The sequence below is a fragment of the Protopterus annectens genome, chromosome 6.part0, assembly GCF_019279795.1.
Source record: "Protopterus annectens isolate FY-2018-M chromosome 6.part0, PAN1.0, whole genome shotgun sequence".
NCBI classification, from domain to species: domain Eukaryota; kingdom Metazoa; phylum Chordata; order Ceratodontiformes; family Protopteridae; genus Protopterus; species Protopterus annectens.
The window spans coordinates 1,583,341,381-1,583,355,817 of record NC_056737.1 but is presented as its reverse complement, the minus strand read 5'-3'; positions in this window follow the sequence as shown (position 1 = coordinate 1,583,355,817).

Below are 14,437 nucleotides of genomic sequence, written 5' to 3'. Positions count from 1 at the left end.
GAATACTTTAAAGAATGCCTGGATTAGTGCTCAAGTTATACAAACAAAGCTAGATTCAGCAAGCCTGGATCTAGTCTATGCTACAGCAAACAAGGTGTACCAATTTCAGTAAGAAGCAGTTCAAATATGCAGGCATTATAAGCCTTTAATCAGAAATTCCCAGCTCAGAAGGGCAGAGTCCAGCCTCTCCTCCCACAAGAGTGCAGACCACGAGCCCTCTTAATGTAAAATAACTGTCCTGAAGCCCAAGTGCTTAAACCAGAATTAATACACTTTTAGAATAACAGACACTGAGCCCTCAATCAGCATTTCCCAACTTAGAAGGATGTAAGCTACCTGTTCTGCCACTACAGTGCAGACCACAAACCTTCTTAATGTAAAACAACTGGTCTGAAGCCCAAGTGCTTAAACTAAAAGGCTTAGAATGAGTTACACCAAGCAGTAATAAATACAACTGAGTACTTTTAAGATGACGCAAAAGCAAAATAAAGTAGGAAGAAACACAAATATAGTAAAAGCAGATAAAATTTTTTTTTTTTTTTTTTGAGTGAGCAAATGAGATGGGCCCAGGAGTTACAGGACAGAAACAAGTGCAAATGCAGGCCTTCAAATTAGAAAGTTGAGAGAGATGGAAGACCGCCCAGATGGCCAATAACTACAAATTCTGGGCCAGAACCACTCCCTATGTGGTAGACAGGTTACCTAATGCTTACCACTCCCACTGATAAGCTAGAAGGCTTCCCTCCAACACAGAAAGGCTTGGGGGGCTCAGAAGCTTACAAACAGTCCTAGATACAGCAAATCTGTATCTGGAACACTAATTACAGGAAAGGTAGAAAACAGGCTTACAAATTTTTTTTCAGAAAAGTAGCAAAAACAGTAGTAAAAACAATTCACATGCAGTGCAAGCTGGCACACTTGAGTATGTAGCAATATTAGTCCACACACAGTTTGAAAAAATGTAATTAAATTAAAAAGGACTAAAAGCAAGTGCAGAAAGGGTTTATTTAGGTAGAATGCGGTAAAGAGATGGGACTGGGGGAGTTTCCTAGATGAAATCTACAGTGGGATGGGCACTGCAAAAGCCACCAAATTTAAACTACAACCAAGAACAGGGACGGGGGGTGGGGAAGACAGTTTCAACAGAGATGTAAGGAATCAGAGTGCAAATTATAAAACCAAAAAAATATATATTGATCTCTGTATATTTGCAGAACACTAAGACAACAGATATCTAAGCAACAATTTAGCTCTATAATACAGAATAATACAGAAAAATATACTCAGCTCTATGAATTTGCAGATAGTCTTGTAAGGCTGTCTCTCAGTACACAGGTTCCAATTTAAATGAACAGCTGTTCCTCAGATTTGAAAGATTTTGTATTCTGAGTTGTCTGTGGACATCCTAGATATGGAGTATCCATTCTCTGCCATTTTTAGGTTTAGGGAAGAAAATGGGGAGCTGTATAGTTTGAAGTAAAGTAAACTTGGATACCACTTTACATATAAAAGGATTAAAAGTTCTCAAAGAAACCCCCTCTTTGTGGAAAACAAGATAGGGTTGACTCACCATAAGAGTTTGCAACTCTGATACTCTTCTCACAGAGATCACAGCAATCGGTAAAACAGTTTTCCATGTTAAGAACCTTAAGTCAGCCAGATGAGTTGGTTCAAATGGAAAAAGTGTTGGTTTCTCTAGCACAAAATTAAGATCCCAAGAAGAAGCCACTAATTTTCATGTATGTATTTTATGCAAAAACCCTTTCAAAAACATTTTGAAATGAGAATGCATTGAAGAACGAGGATCCAGGGGCAAACCTTCCTTGTTGTGGGAGGTTGGCAAAATGGTTAAGATGTTTACCATACAGGGTTTGATTCTCACATGGAGTAATTGGCTAGGCTTAAAACAGCCCACAAGGGCAGTTAGTTTAATGGGGCTGGTATAATGGTTAAGGGTGATTCAAAGATTCAAAGAAACTTTATTGTCATTTAGGAAACACAAATGCTACCTAAACGCTCTTTTACAGGAAAAAACATACACAAAAAGACAAGACATGATAGGTCTTAAAATAACTACTGTATATTACAAAAAGTAAAAGTCTAGGTAGCTGACGCACATGCTTGTACACTATTATATACACTGGACAACACGGAATACTAGATGATTAACACATGAAAAGAAAAGTACACTATACACAGAGGTGTGATTGGATGATATTGCACATAAGGAAGTGACTGGAATTGCATTTGAATGAGAAAATATTAATTTTAGTATGCAATAAATAAATAGAATTATTGTATGAAAAAAGAAAAGAAGGACAGCATAACAATCTATTATGGGTTTGACACATCCAGACTTATGTCTGCATTAATGAGTCTTATTGCAGTAGAATAAAAACTGTTCATGAATCTGGAGGTCCTGCTGTGGATACTCCGTAACCTTCTACCAGATGCAAGTTTAGTGAACCAACCATATGCTGGATAAGAAGTGTCACACAGTATTTTGTGGGACCTCGTTTTATATCTCATTTCAAAGAGCTTATGTAAGGTAGGAAGACTAGTGCCCACGATCTCTTCTGCTGTTCTTATTCTTTGCAGCTTCTTCCTTTCAGCCATTGTGCTGTTACTGAACCACAGAGTGCAGTGGCTGTTGATAATGCTCTTGATGGCTTTACTGTACAAAGAATTTAGAGCATTCGTAGAGAGCTTTGCTTTTCTAAGCCCTCTTAGGAAGTGTAGTCACTGGTGGGCTTTTTTGATTAGCTAGCCTGTATTTGTACTCCCAGAAACATCCTCTGATTTGTGTACTCCCAGGAACTTAGTAGTTTGGACTCGCTCCACTTCACCGTTGATCTTGAGGGGCAGGTGCATGGCAAAGCTTTTTCTGAAGTCAGTAATAATTTCTTTTGTTTTAGTGATGTTTAGGTCCAAATTGTTGTTATTGCACCATTCAGTCAGGGAGATGACCTCATTCATATACCCACTCTCATCATCACCACTTATGAGTACCACCACTGTGGTGTCATCTGCAAATTTGATGATGTGGTTGTTGGTAGCTTCCACAGAGCAGTCATGGGTAAGGATTGTGAACAGTAGAGGACTCAGCACACTGCCCTGGGGTACTCCAGTGTTGATTGTAATACTCCCCAAAGTGCTGTTACCAGCACAGGCCCTTTGTGGTCTTCCAGTCAGGAAATCATGGATCCAGTTGCACAGCCCTTTATTTATGCCAAGGTTGATAAGCTCCATCCTGGGACCTCTCCTGTTTGGTATCTACTTCTCTGAAGTACAGGCTAACACAGAAGGCCTCTGGCTAACGAAGTTCGCAGATGACTGCAAACTAGGAGCCATAGTCAAGTCCCCAAATGATGTGGACATCCTACAGAAGGGCCTCGCTGAGACAGATGCCTGGTGTCAGAGCCATGGCCTCAAGCTCAATACCAAAAAGCGCAGTGTCATCCCCTTTGGTAAAAACTCTGTACCCAAGAACTACCACATAGGCACCAATCTACTTAACACCAAATGTGTGATAAGAGACCTTGGGACCCTGGTAGACAGTAGTCTCTCCTTTGATAGTCACATCACCACAGTAGTCAGGAAGTCCTTCTACGTGGCACACCTCATCATAAAAGGGTTCTCATCCAGGAAAAAAGAGGTCATTGTTCCCCTCCACTCGACACTCATTAGACCCATTATAGAGTACAACACCCCTTTTGGAATGTACCTCACAAGACATCTGCAGCAGCTGGAAAGGCCACAGAAGTACCTCACAAATAGGATTACTTGCCTCAAACAAATGCCCTACACTGACTGCCTCAAAAAACTCCAGCTTTACTTTGTAGCATATCGCCTACTCTGATCTCTGCCTACCATATAAAGCTATGTCAAACCCAGAGCTGTTGTACATGCTACACCTAAAGAAATCCCATTCCCTCTGAGCTACACACTCTAGGGACCTAAATCTTGTCACCACAATAAACAGGACATGCTGGAGGGATAGATTCCTGTCTCAGAAACTTCCCATACTCTGGAACAGGCTACCCATCTATGTCAAGCAAAGTTCTTCATTAGCACTCTTCAAGAAAAATCTTGATGAGTGGATGGGATCTCTGCTCGACAGTGGCACAGGAAAATAACTTTCTTGGGTGGCATAAGCCAGGGAACCTTGTTGGCTAGGCTTACGTAGGCCCTTGGGCAGATAGCCTAGTACCTACCTATGAACCTATAAGTTGCATAGGAATCACCGTATTGAAAGCTGAGCTGAAATCTATGAACAGCAGCCTGACATAATTGTTCTTCTCTGTGAGATGAAGTGCCACTGAAATGGTATCAGCAGTTGATCTATTTGCCTGGTAGGTAAACAGCAGCAGGTCAAAGTATTTGAGTAGTACTGCAGATAAATGCCTTTTAACCAGTCTTTCAAAGCATTTCATTACATTTGGTGTAAGGGCCACTGGCCTGTAATCATTTAGGCAGGTGGGGTTGGCTTTTTTTGGGCAGAGGGATTATGTTGGTAACTTTGAAGCATGCTGGTACTCTTTCCTGGATAAGTGAGGTAATGGAGATGTCCATCAAGACTATGCTGAGTTGGTCTGCACAGCCTTTCAATACTTTAACCAGAATGTTATCAGGGCCAGCAGCCTTCCTGGGGTTCACTTTCCTCAGTTGATTCCTTACATCCACAGCATTGAAGTTGAGTACTGCCTCCTTTTGGTCATTGAGAAGCTTTACAACATCCAGGTTGTTTTTCTCTTCAAAGCTGCCAAAAAAATATGTTTAGACTATCCAGAAACTTAGTGCTATCATCGCACTGAGCTGACTTGGTCTTGTAGTCAGTTAGCTGTTGAATACCATGGCACAGAATTCTTGAGTCTTTCACATCCTCGAAGCATCCCTGTATCCTTTTTCCATACTCTGTCTTGGCCTCCTTGATACCCATTTTTAGATTAGCCCTTGCCACACTTAGACTTTTCTTATCCTTTGCCCTGCCAGCAGTGTTTCTTGCCCTCAGCAGCTCGTACATCTTGCTGTTTCCCCCACTCAACCACTACCACTGTACTACTACTCACACCACCACTCATGAATACCCTCCCTCAGCTCCCCTCCCACCAACTCAAGAACCATCTCTATGCACCCCCGCATATTTTACCAACTATATTACTCAAACATAAAGCATCCCTACAACATAACATAGTAACCCTCCCACCATACCTATTACCCACAGAGCACAATCATAAAGTTTCCCCAATAAACAAACACATTCAAAAACTGAGAAAACTAATAACCTCATGCATATCAAAACTAGCCCTAAGTGGAGATATCCACTCCAACCCTGGCCCTACCATCTCCAACCCCAATCCTCATAATCAGACTAGAAACCATAACTTCTCCCATATCACAGCTAATAGAAAGCCAAGTGACTTCCTTCTACTAAGCCTAAATATTAGAAGTATATCCAACAAAGTCCATGAACTCCATGCCACCATAGACTTGTACTCCCCAGATATAGTCATCCTGACAGAAACCTGGCTAAAACCTAACATTACCAGTGAGCAAATGCTCCCTACTGGTTACGGCATACTAAGAGTAGACCGGCTAAACAAGAAAGGAGGCGGTGTAGCTATAATATTTAAACAGCATCTATACATCCAGATCTTAAAATCATCAGCTCCACAAATAGGCAATGAAGAAATAATATGTACCAACCTCAAAATAAACCAAAACCAAACCATCAACATAATTGGATGCTACTTCCCACCTGGCCAAAACATCCCTCCACTAGAAAACCTCCTCAGCTGGTCTACCCACCATCTCCCCCAAGAAGCTATCATTTTAGGTGATTTCAATATTGACTGGCAGTCCTGTTCTGGCAACAATCCAACCCATCATATAAACCTTCATGGCTTCACCCAACTAGTCCAGTCGCCAACCAGGATAAATAAAAACTCCAGCAAGCACACTACCCTGGATTGGATACTAGTCAGTAAGAGCCCCCAGTCATATATAACAGGCTGCTTATCAGATAGCCTCAGTGATCACTCCCCTACATTCCTACTCAAAAAATACCTATACCAAGCTAAACCTGTCATCTACTGTCAAATACGTAAAAAACTAAACTTTAACCCACTCACATTCATCTCATCCCTCAAAGAATGTAACTGGCATCCCCTAAAGTACCTCAGTCTTGATGACACAGTTGAATTTTTTAATACTACCTTCCTGAGCATCCTTAATTACCATGCCCCCATAAGACTTTCCAGAACGAAAGCATTACCCTCCCCATGGCTACAAAAAAACACTAAGTCAGAAATGAAAAACAGGGATAAAGCCTGGGAGCATGGCGCAAAATCAAAACCCCCTCAACTAGACAGAAATTCTTAGAACTACACAATAGAGTTAAAAAGCTAATAAAACAGGACAAATTCCAATACTGCCAGTCTGCCCTAGACTCCTCCCAACACAGCCCCAAACAATTCTGGTCCTCCATAAACTCCATCCTCCACCCAGGTAAAGTCAGTATCCCTCCTCCTAACATCCCTCACTCCCCCAAAAATATTTCTACCTCATTCAACACACACTTCACACAAACCATACTATCACTAGCTAAACAACACAACCCCCATCCCTCCAACCCACACCTTCAACTAGTAATCTCCCCACTGCCTTCTCTTTTTCTCCTGTACCTACCTCCAACATAAAAAACTCTTAACTAAACTTAAGCCCACCAAATTAGCAGCAGACAACCTCCCAAGTGAATACCTACAAATCGCAGCTGATGCTCTGGCCTACCCAGTATCCATCTTGATTAACCGATCTCTGTCAGAAAGTTACGTTCCCACACTGTGGAAAGTATTACATATAATTCCCCTCCACAAAGGTGGCCCCTCCACAGAACTAACCAATTGCCGCCCCATAGCTATTCCCTCGCCACTCTCCAAAATACTAGAGAGATGCATACATTCTCAGGTCTCAGACTACCTCCTTACTAACAACCTCCTTTCCAATACTCAGCATGGCTTCCGACCAAACCATAGCACCACCACTGCCTTACTCTCCTTTACTAACACTATCTTTCAGCATAAAAACAATGGCTATCTCTCCTCTGCTACATTCCTAAACCTATCTAAAGCATTTGACATGGTCCCACACAAACAACTCATCTCTGTCCTCAATAACCTATCCTTCTGTCAATCAGTCACCAACTGGTTTCAGAGTTACCTGTCTGACCACCAACAATCCGTTGTATGGCAGAATGACATATCTCCCCCAACTACCTGTCTCCATAGGGGTTCCCCAAGGATCCATCCTTGGACCCCTACTCTTCTCTGTTTTCACCAATAATCTAGCCTCTGCCACCAAACATGGCACACTCATACAATACGCAGATGACTCAACCATCATCTGCTCAGCCCAGTCCCTACCCAAACTGCAAAAAGTCACACAGGAAGCCTTTTCTTCTGTTGAAACTTGGTTATTCGATGCCCAATTAATACTCAACCCAAACAAAACTAAACTACTCATCTTCCAACCCACCAAACATACTCTAAATAACTCTCACTTTAACGTCACAGCAAAAGACAACACCACTATATACCCAACTGAACACACCAAATTGCTAGAAGTGGAAATAGACAATAAACTAAAATTTGACATTCACATATCCATGACCATAAAAAAAGTCCACAAAAAACTAGGAGCGTTATACAAAAATAAAGCAACTTCTCACCAAAGCAGCAAAGATTTCAATAGCAAATTCCCACCTTATCTCCACCCTACTTTATGCCTCTCCAATATATACCAACCTAAGGCAATGCGATCTAAACAAGCTAGAGACCTGCTACAACAAAATCACCAAATTCGCCACAGGGGCATCCTACCGTAGTCACCACTGTCTCTCACTTGCTGAACTGGGGTGGCTTGATCTCCCTCAATGGTATCAACTATCACTCGCCCACAAACTAGTAAACCATCCACTAAATGTCCCATCCCTCCTGAATCTACTCCAATCCTATTGCACCACCAGACCACTAAGATCCAACAACAAAAATCACTTGCAGATCACTAAAGCCAATAACTCTGTTGGTGAAGCACTATTCTCTTGCACCATAGCCAAATTATGGAACTCCCTCCCACCCACAATTACCTCCATACCATCATGCACCCACTTCAAAACTTTATTAAAAGTGCACCTAAAAACATGCTGGTTATGCCCTTGCAACTCCCACTCTAATATCACCCACCCCATCCAACCACTACCTTTCTTTATACCCCACTAACTGCCTTGATTATAGCCAGCTCAAATGCTCATAAGCCTAGTACTTACTATACAGCAGGAACTTCTTTTTGTAACATTTGTTAATGTCTGTTATGTACTTCGCAGATAAAGATTCTAGTTGTCTACTGATGTACTATGTTCTTCATCTATAAATATGTTTGTAATTAATTGCTATGTTAAATTGTTAATCGCTATGTAATCCAATGTAACTACTGTCTGTTTATTTTAACTGTGGAGCTTTTCTTCCCGGGCCTCCGCTGAAAATGGACCTACGTCCAGTTGGACACTCCCAGTCAACAAATGTAAATAAATAAATAAATAAAAGATTAAGAGACAGGAATTTCTCACCTTGTTTGTGGTATTGAGCTCAAGCCTGAAAAAGTCCATTTTGTTATCTAATGAGCATACATTTGCTAAAAGAACTGAGGGAAGTGTACACCTGTGAGAGTTTGTTTTCAATCTGGCAGCAATTCCAGCTCTGCAGTCTCTTTTCCTGGTTCTGTTGCACATCTTCCTTTTGGGTCTCATCCTGATTGTTTCAGACCCTTCCATTTCCTGATTTAGGTACTTTGAAGCTTGTTTGGTTAGGATGCTGAGTTCCAGCAGTTCTGTGAGTGTTGTCAGCCCCAGATGCTTCATAGTACGCAGGGAATCCAGCCAGAATGACCGTATAATCGAATACTTGATTTCCAGAAGTTTCTTGATACTGTAATTTACTGTAACATCATTTAAATGACAGGAAAATGATTTTATCATTTTTTTTATTGCCAGAAAAATAAGACAGATTAAGCATTCCTGTATCTTGAGCTAACACAACCGCAGCCTCCCTGGGCGCCACCATTTTATTTTTTTTGAGATGTTAACCTCGCATGTTAGATACTCACCACAGGAAATTGGCTAGGCATAAAATGGCCCACAAAGACAGCTAGTCTAGTATGAACCTATTAAAGGGGAGCAAAATGTACAGGAATAAGCAAAATTAATTTTATTGGAGGTTGGCAAAATGGCTAAGGTGTTTACCTTACAGACACAAGGTGCAGGATTTGATTCTCACATGGGGTAACTGGCTAGGCTTAAAATGGCCCACAAGGGCAGTTAGCCTAGTACTAACCTATGAAAAGGCTGATAAATGAACTTTGATGAAGAAGTAAGAAAGGCCAAAGGATGGTAACTGACACAAGTATTGTAAAACCAGAGAGACAACTAGGCCTGAATGGGTGCTGGTTATGTTGTTGGCACCAACTAGAAAACCTTTTTCATTTGCTTATATATGATTTTCTAGTAGGCCATTTTTTTATCTACATTAGTACCTGCTGCACATCCTCATTAAGCAGGTGACTAAAGGGAATTCAGACTCTATCATGCAGGCACTCAGCTGAAGTTGATTGTGGTCGGGATGTATCAAATACCCCTGTTCTTGTGTGAGCAGATCCATACTGTAGGGAAGCTTATGGTAATTACCCGTGGCCATTTCCAAAAGAAGAGAGAACCACTGTTTCTTGGGCCAGAAGGGTGTCACCAGAATGATCTTGGGGGATTTCTTCTGAATTTTCAGAATTACACTGGATATCTGTGGATAAGGGGAAAAAAAGCATAGAGAAACATTCCTGTCCAAGGAAAAGAAAAGGCATCTGTCTTCCGGGCCTTCTTGTATGGAGTCCTGGAGCAGAATTTGCCAGCTGACTGTTCGAGGAGAGGCACAGAGGTCTACTTAGGAACTTCCCACAGATGGATCAAACCTTGGAAGATCTCTTGGTCTGGTATCCATTCATGCGGGTCTACGACTGACCTGCTCAGCTTGTCTGCCACAGTTTTGCACTGACAAGATGTAGGATACCTGCAGAGTGAGACTGTGCTGTGATGTTTGCAAAGGAGGTATGACCTGGTCCCCCCTTGCCTGTTAATGTACTACATGACTGCAATATTATCAGTAACAACATATAGAGGTCCCAAGGACCAAAAATGATTTAGAAAGTTGAGTGTCTTGATCAGGGAAAGCATCTTCTATTTAGGTGCTTGTGTTTGTCCTTGGTGTCACAAACACCTTGCAATTTTATTCCCTCTGAAACTGCTCCCCAAGCAAAGTATGAGAATTCTGTGGTGACTGACCACTTTAGAACAAGGAGGGAGAAGTGAAAACCCAGATTTGGGTGTTGGTGGTGGGGTCAGAGAGACTTCAGATACCATTGTATCTTTCTCATATGGAGTCTTCCCAGGGGTATCATTAGAATCATAGATCTCATAAAACCCCAAATACTGAAGTATTCCCTGACAGTGACTGAAGTCTGAGTGGAAATCCCTAAAAATAGATATAGGTATAGCTCTATTTTTTCTTGTGGATGAAAAGCTCAGTGAACTGAAGTGCCTGGCAGACTCCCTAAGAACATAATCCTGTGTGATAGAGTCAAAAAACACTTTTGAATGTACTGTTGGAATCCCAGCTTGTGCAAATATCATCTCACCCAAGTGAGAGATTCCTGGCACTTTGAAAAAGATTTTGCAGTGATAAGCAAGTCATCCAAATGTGGAAAATGTGGATACATTGTAGTCTGCACTGAGCTATAATTGGAGCTATATACTTTGTAAATACTCATGGTGCAGTGGATAGTCCAAAGGGTAATGTGATCCAGAGACACAGAACCTTAAGAAACACCTGACGTTTGGATGGATAGGGATAGGATAAGCATCTTTTAAATTTATTTTTTTAGGTGAAACTTAAATGAGGGAGAAGTGGTAATAGGTTGTGAAGCGACACCATTTTGAACCGGGGCACTATCACAAATTTGTTTAGGAAAAAAAGATCCAGAACTGGTGTCCAAGCATTTTCTCTCTTTGGCACAAACAAAATCTTTGAATAAAATCCTTTCCCTATCTGGGAAGAAGGAACTGGCTTTATCATTTCCCAAGGCATGTGCTAAAGGATGTGGGAAATAAAGGAGTCTGATCTGGTGGATAAGGAATTCCACCTACTGCCATCTGTAACCTTGATGAAAGATTAAAGAACCCATTTGCCTGAAACTATCTTTTTCCAAAGGAAGAATGATTCATACTTTGTGGAAGGGAAAAGGGACTGCTGAATGGAGACAAGGCCCTTTAAGTAATCATTCAGACTTGTTGGACTGTCCTTGGTTTTGAAAGGGAGGAGTTCCTGTATTCTTTTTGGAGACCCCCTTACCATTTCTTCTTAAACATATATTTACCAGCAATTTGCTTAGACTGTTTATTTTGCTTCTTGTCAAAACTGGATGAGGGGTTAGAGAATCCCTTAGAAAATTTGGAAAAGAAGAACTAAAAAAAAAGGTTCCCTGTATCAGCTTACCACTCTTATCACACTTTTTGAAAACATCTGCTAAATCTCTGTCCAGTGAATTTAAAATGCCATTATCTACATCATCTAGGAGGTTCTGAGTATGCAGCCAGGAAAACATTTTTAAAACAGCAGCAGTAGCCATAGCCCTGGAAGAAGTACCAAAAAAGTCATACACGCACTTTAAACAATGAGTTGTAACCTTTAAAATGGAAGGATTTAAATCATTTAAAGCAGATTTTCCTCACAAGAAGAAAATGCAGACAAAACATTCCTCATACTTTCACAATTAGTCAGAATAAACTTTAACATATGAGCCTGACACTTTGAAATTCTGAAAATCAAACTTGCAGAAGCATACACTATTTCTGGTATTTATCTATTTTTTTATCCTTGTCAGAAAGTATTGGATTGGAATTAACTAAATGTTTAGCAGCAGTAGGATTAACTAAAGCTATAGCTGATGGGTAAAGTTTGGGATCATTGTAAAAAAACGTAAAAGTCAGTAATTTTATTCAATCTATTTGCCTTTTTAGGAGCAGCAGGCTGACTGTCAGGAAAATTACATGCAGAGATACACACATCCTCAAAAGCTGACAGCACAGTAGGGATGGGTGAAGGTTCTGGAAATTCCATCCGTAACAGCTCATATTATTTTCTGAAGGACTGAGAAACCTCAGTGTTCTCAAACTGACAACACTGGCACATTCTGGAAATAGTCCCAGACAAAGAGAAACCTCCACAAGGAGAATCAGCTATTGTGCTGTCCCGAGTCTAAGTCAGGAATCTGAGGACAAAACCCTGCATCTATCTCTTTATATTACTGTCCAAATTCCGAGTCATGAATCTCTTCAGGAAAAGAGGCATCCTTTCTTTTAACAGAAACCACCTTATAAGAAGGGTCAATAGCCAGAATTAAACCCTGAGCCAAATTTAGTAAACTGTTCTTGTCTAAAGAAATTTGAGGAGGAGTAGATACATGTTTAGTTTTATGTTTCTTTTTAACAGGAAAAATGAGGCAAACAGTATTGTTACTGGCAACAGCAGCATCACTAGGAATAGGCATAACATTCTGAAATCCTTCCCTGCTCCCTCTCCCAAGACCAACAAGGGTGACTCTCCCTTGCAAAATGAGGGGACCCCAACAGCTGCAGAGTATGTGACTAACTCCCAGTCAATACTGTCTGTAGGTGCTACACCAGAGAGATCTGGGGGTAAAAGAGTAGTAGTCTGTGGAACCAGTTTTGGTCACAGCAGAGTCACCCACCTGCAAAAATGATGCCTCTTTCTCATGAAAAACAAGCAGCATAACCTGGTAAAAATGTATAGTTGTTAACTGTCACTTTCTTTCTCACAAAAGACACAGGAAAAAGCACTTTAGTACACTTTGCCAGCTCTCATAAAGGTAAAACAAATACAATCTCTCTACAGAAAAATGTTTTTCAACTACTTTTAACAACTTTTAAACTGGCAGGAAAAAGTGCACACCCATTTAAAAATACAGTTAAATCTCATACCAGCCATTAAAACAAAAACTCATAGATTAAGAATAACTTTCCTAAGCAGGACTGTATTAAAAAATACATTTTTATGAGGAAGTTTTTTTCTGAAATGGAACTTATCTGCCCAGCAAAAGAACAGCACAAGCTGACCGTCAATCCTGGAAAGCCTGTAAAGAAGCGCTCTTATCAATGATAGGAATGCTCTGAAGGGCTTGGAGCTCAAACCTGCTTTGATAGTGTGGAAGGTGCACCGAGGCTTTGGAAGCTGGCCGGCTGTTACATCCTTGGCAAGATATAATCCATATAGCTACTGCAACAGTGATCACTATGATGAACATCTGTTTTGATGGTTTTCCAGAAGGGAAATCTGAAAGTCTTTTGGAAAGTTTGAATTATGGTAGGCCAAAGTGGGGAAAAGAGGACAGGGGTAGTCAGAAGCTTGAAGATTTAAGGGTACCGTGACCCAGTAAAATTAAATTTGGGCTTATCCTGACACATCTTTTAGGATTTATGCCTCTCTGCTGAGTAGTCTTCTTGTTCCAGAAAGGATCTGAACTTTTGGAAGAAGGGAAAGAAAAAGTTGCTCGAACCTCTGCATAACTGTAATCCTCTCCTCTATTTTTTAAAACATTTTAGAAGCCGGGGGGATCCAAATAGATAATCTTATCCAAAAGAGCATCTACACTCTTAGCTTTGACATTCTGAGGTAGTGACTGGAGTTTGAGCCAGGAAAATCTCCTAAGAACAGACCCAGTGTTAGCTGCCCTAGAAGAAACATCTGCCATATCACATGCACATTTAATGGAGTAGCATGCAACCTGAGAAGCAAAACAGTTCGTATTTTCAAGAGTGGATTTAGCATCACTGTCAGGGACCTTAGGAATATGCTTAAGACAAGAAATGATTACAGGTACCCATAAATGTGGGTTTGCTAATTAGCAGCATGCAAAGCTAAAGTAACTTAAGAATAAATGTGTCTATTGCCCTACTGTCCTTATAGATTGCAAGGCATTTGTGGACGGAAAAAGTTTAGATGGCTTGTTAGAGTAAGTAGAAATAATTGCAGAGGCAGATGAATGGTTTTTGTGCAGACATTTCTGTCTAGGACTATATAAAACCTGTATAGCTCTTTTGGTTTATGAGAATGAAAGTCTGGACCTGTTGAGGCTGAAACAAAGATATACTCTAAGGTTTCTAAAACAGAAAAGACATGAGAAGGGTTGAGAACTTCTATATGTAATAGAGTGTAGAATGTATTCTAAGATTTAGAGAGTTTTAGAGAGTTGTTTACCTTCAAAATTCAAATGTTGCATCATCATTTGGATGCTGTCCCCCAAAGATTGCACTTCTCGG